Genomic DNA, 7,589 nt, shown 5'->3' with positions numbered 1-7,589 from the left:
TGACAAAAGAAAAAAAATTTTTTTTACTTTGTTGATAGTGAAAAACGGACCTATCTATGAAAGTGCTTATTCAGAATAAGAATGTAAAACATGTATTTTACAGACAACCCATTATCTTTTGCACATTACATTTTACAGTCAAGTACATGAAATTTAAGAAACTATATAGACTCTTAATTATTGCACATTACATATATTATATATCTTAATTATTTAGCAGTAATGAAAATACAAGTTGGCATTAAAGCAGCAAATATTTAAAATTTGTTTCTGATCACATTGCAACTAATGCTGTAAGCCCATTGGACTGTGTTTCTCTGTTGTTTTCCATCCTTCACATCCTTCAAGAAATGAGAATCCAAATTATGTCAGCCTCACCTTGTAGCTTTAAAATAGTCACAATGTTTACAGCTCTGATTTATTTAAACTTTGCACTTTGGGTAACATTTTCAATTTTCCTACAACTTCAAAATGAACATTGCTTGAACAACAATTCCTGATATACCATGATAAATCTTTTCTATCCTGGCCAACAAAATTCTAGTTAGAAGGAGCATATAACGGGCCCCGGAGATATAGCACAGTGACGTTTGCCTTGCAAGCAGCCAATCCAGGACCAAAGGTGGTTGGTTTGAATCCCGGTGTCCCATATGGTTCCCCGTGCCTGCCAGGAGCTATTTCTGAGTAGACAACCAGGAGTAACCCTTGAGCACCGCTGGGTATGGCCAAAAAAAAAAAAAAAAAAAAAGGAGCATATAACAATATGGGACCAGTATGATAGTACAGCTTTGCATTTGACCTGGGATTAATTCCCAGTATCCCATATGGTCCCCTGAGCATCGCCAAGAGTAACTCCTGAGCACAGAGCTAGGAGTAACTCCTGAGCACTGCCAAGTGTGGCCCAAAAACAAATGACAAAATAAAAAAAGATCATGTACAATGGGAAAGCCATCCAGTACCCTCAGCATAGTGGAAACTGTTCATGACCCCATGTGCTGTGTCTTTATTTCAAACTCTTATGATATTAAAGAGGTATGTATGTTATTAAAAAAAAAGTGAGTGTCACATCATAGAAAAGGGCACACATCACAAAGAACAAGAACAACCAGAGCTGGTGCAAATGTGGAGAGAAAGGTACTTTTCTTCACTGCTGGTGAGAATGTAAACTGGTCCAATCTTTTTGGAAAACAATACGAATATTTCTCAGAAAAATAAAACTAGAAATTAAGCTTCTGTATGATCCAGCAATTCTACTCGGGATATATCTTGCAGAATAGTTGTCTGCATACTTATGTTCATTGCAGCACTATTTACAATAGCCAGAATCTGAAAACAACCCAAGTGCCCAAGAACAGATGAGTGGATAAAAATAACTATGGTACATCTACACAATGGAATACTATGCAGTTGTTAAGAAATTGGCTTATATATGGATATGGAGAGTATTATGCTGAGTGAAATGAGTCAGAGGAAGAGAGATAGACATAGAATATCACACTTATTTGTGGGATATAAGGAAAATAAAAGACAGTATGGTAATAATAATCAGAGACAATAGAGATGAGGGCCAGAGGACCAGTTCATGGTAGAAGGCCTGCCACGAAGAGTAGTGAGTGCAGTTAGAGAGTTAGAGTACAGAAGGGTCCACTGTGACAAGGATAGTTCTAACTGATCACTCTGGATAAAAACTGGGTGCTAAAAAAAGATAAAGTGATATATGCATGGTGCATATCATTAAATACTTTATTATTGTACAAACCAAAGTGTCAAAAAAAGAACAAAAGAGAGAGAGAGAGAGAGAGAAGTAAAATGTAAAATGTCTTGCCCCAGAGGTGAGGGGTGAGAGAGGAAAATTGAGAACATTAGTGGCATAAAATGTGCACTGGTGAAGGGTCATGTACACTGTATGACTGAAACTCAGTCATGAACAACTTTGTAACCACAGTGCTTAAATAAAGTAATTATTTAAAAAAAAAGTAGAAAAGACTTGAATCTGCGCATTCTCTCTCTCTCTCTCTCTCTCTCTCTCTCTCTCTCTCTCTCTCTCTTCTTCCTTCCCTTTCTCCCTCTCTCCCTTCCTCCCTGAATTGGGGCCAGCACTCACCTTAGAGCTGTACATCAAAAAATGGGAAAGAAAGAAAATGGACAGAGTAAAAAAAATGAAAGAGACAGAGCAGAAAGAATTTGTGGTGGAAAAAGTACTGGATTGACGTATAGTAAATGAAAAGGTGGAATATTTCCTGAGGTGAAAAGGGTTTACAGATGCTAATAGTACTTGGGAACCTGAAGAAAATTTAGATTGTCCAGAGTTGATTGAAGCAGATGAATTTTGGTGTGTATACATAATCTGGGTTTTGGTTTTGATTTACCAGTGTGAAGAAATAACTAGGTTCTAATGAAAATCAAGTTTGATACATTCATTTTAAAGTAGTTTGGGAGTTGGGAGATTTGTGTGTGTGTGTGTATGTATGTGTGTGTGTGTGTGTGTGTTTTTAAGGATTTTGTTTTTGTTTTGATCTAATAGTACTGGTTCCTTTGAACAAATAAAGCTTTCTGTAGTTGCTTCCTATATCAGAAAAAAAAAAAAAAAGAAGAGTATCATTAACCCAGGGAAGATACTTCAGACACAGTTTTCCCATGAACACTCTTAATTTTCTCATTAGTGTCTTGATAAAGATTCAGTTAAGTCCTAGTTATACAAATGATTCTATTTGCATTCTTTTCATCACAAACATATACTCATACATGAACATGAAGCATTAGTAATGGTAATGTCCTTTGATCCAGTTAACTTTAAAGCCTATATTTCTGCTTAGAGAAGGAGATAAAAATCTAATAAATTGAAAATAAGAGCAAGACCTGGATAAAATTGGCTCATTCCCAAATACCTGTACTAGGTGTGTTTTTCCTTTTTCTCTGTTTATGGAGTCAACCGCAGCATCTTAACTTTTTTTGTTCTTGGAACATATCTAGTAGTACTCAGGGCCTACTCCTGGATCTGGGCTCAGGGATCACTTCTGGCAGAATTAGAAGAACTTTTGAGATGCTCAGGATGGAATTGGAGTCAACCATGTATAAGAAAAGAGTTCTAGCCTATATTATTACTCTGGCCCCAGCATGTTCAATATTCTATATTGTTAGGTCCTTATCTCCACCTGGAAATAGAGACCTGCCTTTCCCGTGGCCCAGGATTGAAGGAAACTACCAGTAAAGAAGACTGAGCCAAGATTCAGAGTCTCACGGTAACCAAGATACCCACAATCTCACTGAAAACCATTTGTCATATTATCAAGCCCAGGAAAATGTCAACTTGAATGTAAAGTCAGCAGACAATAGGACAGATGACAAAGATGTAAAAATAATATGAAAGAATTTCAAAGCAATCTGCATAAAACTACTTTAATAAGCAATGGTCAGCAATTTAATGAACACTGAACAAAATGGGGGGAGGATAGTCTCTGAAAAAAATAGAAGATTTAAAGAAAATCCCAAATGACATTTTTTATTAAGTTATTCATAAAACAGTAATAATAATCCAGGGAGCTAGCTCAGCAGTGAGGCCAGGACCTGAGTTTAAACCCTGGCACCATTTCACTTCCTGCATACTGTTAAAGTGGGTCTGGTATATGCCAATACTGCAGAGCCCAAGAACCTCTGCATTCCAAACCCCAATCTTAAACCATCTGGCCTGGTGGCCAGTGCTGTTGGGTGTGACACATTGGGCCTCTGAGTGTGTATGCACACAAAAATTAAAAAATTTATATATCATGTATGGGTGCTCGCTTTGGCAGAATATATATTAAAATTGGAGCAATACAGAGAAGATCAGCATGGCCCCTCCTCAACAATGACATGCAAATTCATGAAGATTTCATATTTTTGTATTGTTGTTATGTTTGTCTTCATTTTCCCTTTTTTCTCTTAAATTGATATTTATAGCCTCTAGAAGGACTCCTCCTGTTTTCTGCTTGTTTGACTTTTGCCCTCATTTTTTTCCTTCAAACAGATGGTTCATAACTTGAACCATCTTGTTCTGCCTCATAAATTGAGGGGGGTAAAATGGATGGTACCAGAACCAAACAGCCATATGAACATTAAGTAGAAATAAAAAATAATCAGACTTAAACACCAAATCCAGACCCAATGACAACAGAATCGATACCCAATCTACAAGCTAGACATATAGGGGACTACTTATACTAGCAACCCCAGGGGCAAAGGAGGAGGATATGGGATGCATGGGTGAAGGGAAGGCAACATTGGTGGTGGGAAGGCCCCTGATTCAATGTCAATATGTACCTAAAATATTACTGCAAAAGATTTGTAATCCACTTTGGTCAAAATAAAAATTATTTAAAAAAAATATCATGTATGGACTTATGGATTTAACTTCGGCCTCCCTCTCACACACACCCCCCAAAAAAAGTGCTCTGAAGTCAAGTCCCCACCATAGAATATAGGAATTAGGATCAATTCAGAGCTACTTGGTTATACAAAGTTCTATTGGGGTAAGGTGGTCCCCATTTCCATATTATGGGTATCCTTATTCAAAGAGCTCAGAGAAAACCACACCCCACAAACAGTCATCATGTCTATGCTCAGCCAGTTCAATAAACTCACTCTGTTCTCCAAAGAAATAAACCAAGCCAGGAAAAATCTTTGATACATTGGCCACACAGTTGGCAACTTTTAGAGAAGAGGCTTGGCCAAGACCCCACCCTGCTGAAGGAAGATCTGCACCCATCACCCACAATCGCTGCTTTGCCAATGGTCCTGCTTCACAACTCTTCTATAGCTCTCTGCAGAGACACAAATCTGACCAAACTTCAGGTATGTGGGCTGGCATTGCATGGACTTTTTGGGGGGTAAGTGCAGGCACTCTCCCGTCACTTTGCCTTCTTGTACTCCAGCCTTGACAGCTGAAGCCACAACCCACAAAAGTGCATTTAATCAGTAATTGTGCTTGGAATTCCTGGCATTCAGCCTTGTGGCAACTTCAATTTTTTAATACTACCATTACCATAGAAACACACCAATTTAGATGCCAATGTGTATCTGAAGCTACCTAGTGTTCAAAAACAAAAGAAGTAACATGTTGAATAACAGCCTTGGATAGGGCTAGATGGTGATGGATGGTGAGGCCTTTCTCCTCCAGCCCAGGTCACGTGTCTGCAACCCTTTCCAACCAGCGGGTCTGAGGGTTCAGGATAGCGTTAGGGAGAAAACTCACTGGCAGTCAGGTTTCAGGACACATCAGCTTTATTCAAGGCCCTAGCCACGTAGGCTAACCATTTAAGCAGCCTATTCCACTGCCCTGTCATCTTAACATGTTTCAGCCATCTCCTCTCCTGCTGCTTCTCCCCTGCTGAATCTCATCTAATCTCCCAATCCCTCCTCCACATCAATCCTCTTCTTGCCCCTGAGGTAAACCTTCTGTTACTTCCCAAAGACCCCGTCCAGAAATGGGCAGGTCTTACTAGCAGGTAAAGTTACAAAGGAAGAATGGAGGATGGGGTAACATTCACAAAAATATTAACTAGCAATCAAAGCTTAATAAATCTTCCGTTAATGAAAAATATAAAAAATATATAAGTGATCAGACACTCAGATAACTGTGTGACAACAGAGGCAGAAATGCGATGCTCAAAGTCACAGCAAGATGTCAAACACCGGGGGCCTGCGAGGTGGCACTAGAGGTAAGGTGTCTGCCTTGCAAGAGCTAGCCAAAGAAGGACAGTAGTTCCATCCCCCAGCGTCCCATATGGTCCACCCAAGCCTGGGGCAATTTCTGAGCATTTAGCCAGGAATAACCCCTGAGCATCAAATGGGTGTGGCCCCCAAAAAACCAAAAAACAAAAAAAAAGATGTCAGACACCAGAAGTAAGACAAAGAAGTGACTTTCCCTTACAGGTTTCAGAGAAAACTTATCAAAACCTTGTTTCCAATTTCTAGACAAATTCTAACTTGAGCTAATACATTTCTATTATTTTAACTTGCCCAGTTTATATATTGTTGTGGCCACACTGGCAAATTAATATACAACAGAATTAAGATGGCAAAGGAAAGAATTAGAGAACTTGAAAACAGAACAACAGAAATAACCCAGAGAGAAATGTCAGTAATTTCTTTATAGAAATCATGAAACCAGAAGGAAGTGACCTGAAAGAAAAGATCTAAACTGTATACACAGAGTCTCATGCTGATAAATAATGAATGTACTTGAGGAACAAAAGGGAGAAGCAAAAAAAAAAAAAAAAAAAAAATTCTCAGATTAAAGAAAACCAAGACTTTTTTTATTGCCAGAGAATGATGGCTGGTATTTAAAATGACGAAAGAAAGATAGGGACACTACAAAATGATGAAACTAGTCAAATATCTTACATTTGACAATATATATAATATATATGTATGTATATATACAACGTTTACCAAATTCACCAAGAAAACCATCAAAAATTAGAGGATCTCAGCAATTATTTCCTCAAAGATGACAAGCTGGTGGCCAGAGGCATTTGAAAAAAGTGTTCATCTTCAATGATTAGCAGGGAAATAGAAATAGATTAGCATGGAGGGACTGGAGCTATAGCAGAGCAGTAAGGCATTTACCTTGCATGCAGCTGTCCCAGGACAGACCTCGGTTTGATCCCCAGTGTCCCATATGGTCCCACAAGCCAGGAGCAATTTCTGAGCGCATAGCCAAGAGTAACACAAGTGTCACTGGGTGTAGCAAAAAAAAAAAAAAAGATTGGCATGGAAACTAAAATCAAAACAATGACCTAGAGCTCATTTGGTTACTGGGAGATTGAGAGAGAAGGGGTGGACAACATTAAATTGAAGAAAAAATACATTTAAAACTTTTCATATGGGGCGAGAGGGATAGCACAGCGGTAGGGCATTTGCCTTGCATATGGCTGACCTGGGACAGACCCGGGTTCAATTTCTGGCTTCCCATATGATCCCCCAAGCCTGCCAAGAGTGATTTGTGAGCACAGAACCAGGAGTGACCCCTTAGTGCTACTGGGTGTGGTTCAAAAACCAGAAACATAAACTGGATACGAACTAAAAGCAAAGCCAAAAGATAAAGTGATGCAAGTACTTTGGAATTAGGGAATTGTTAAATATAGATTTATATATAGATTTTTCACTGGATCCATCAATTTTACCCAAGGGAAATAAAATGATCATCATAATTATTCACACAAGCATGCTTAGAGTAACTTTTGAAATAAAAGTAAAGTGAGGAACACACATATCCTAGATAACTAGAATGTGGGTTTGAATAATGCTTGACAATAGTATTAATCAAAAAAATATATATATATATATATACTGACCAGGAGCCAGAGCAATAGCACAGAGGGATGGAGTTTATTTGCACACAGCTGACTCAGGTTCGGTCCCTGGTATCCCATATGGTCCCCCGAGCTGGCCAGAAGTGACTCCTGAGCCTGATGTAACACTGAGCACTGCTGGAAGTGTCCCAAATATCAATATATATACATATGTATGTATATATGTATACATACGTATGTATATATATTGACCAAAATAAAGAATACATGCATGCATCTGGGTGAACAGTTTATCTT

The 7,589-nt window shown here is 38.5% G+C and overlaps 1 non-coding gene across 1 annotated transcript; it reads left to right on the top strand.

Annotated features, from left to right (window-relative positions):
* Positions 1-3,775: 3,775 nt before the first annotated feature.
* Positions 3,776-3,882, top strand: LOC126025268 (U6 spliceosomal RNA). Its single transcript, XR_007501299.1, has one exon. It is a non-coding gene; the product is annotated as a U6 spliceosomal RNA (small nuclear RNA).
* Positions 3,883-7,589: the final 3,707 nt, after the last annotated feature.

Source organism: Suncus etruscus, chromosome 12 (assembly GCF_024139225.1).
Source record: "Suncus etruscus isolate mSunEtr1 chromosome 12, mSunEtr1.pri.cur, whole genome shotgun sequence".
NCBI lineage: Eukaryota > Metazoa > Chordata > Mammalia > Eulipotyphla > Soricidae > Suncus > Suncus etruscus.
Note: the sequence above shows the minus strand (reverse complement) of the source record. Positions and strands in the feature narration are given on the sequence as shown.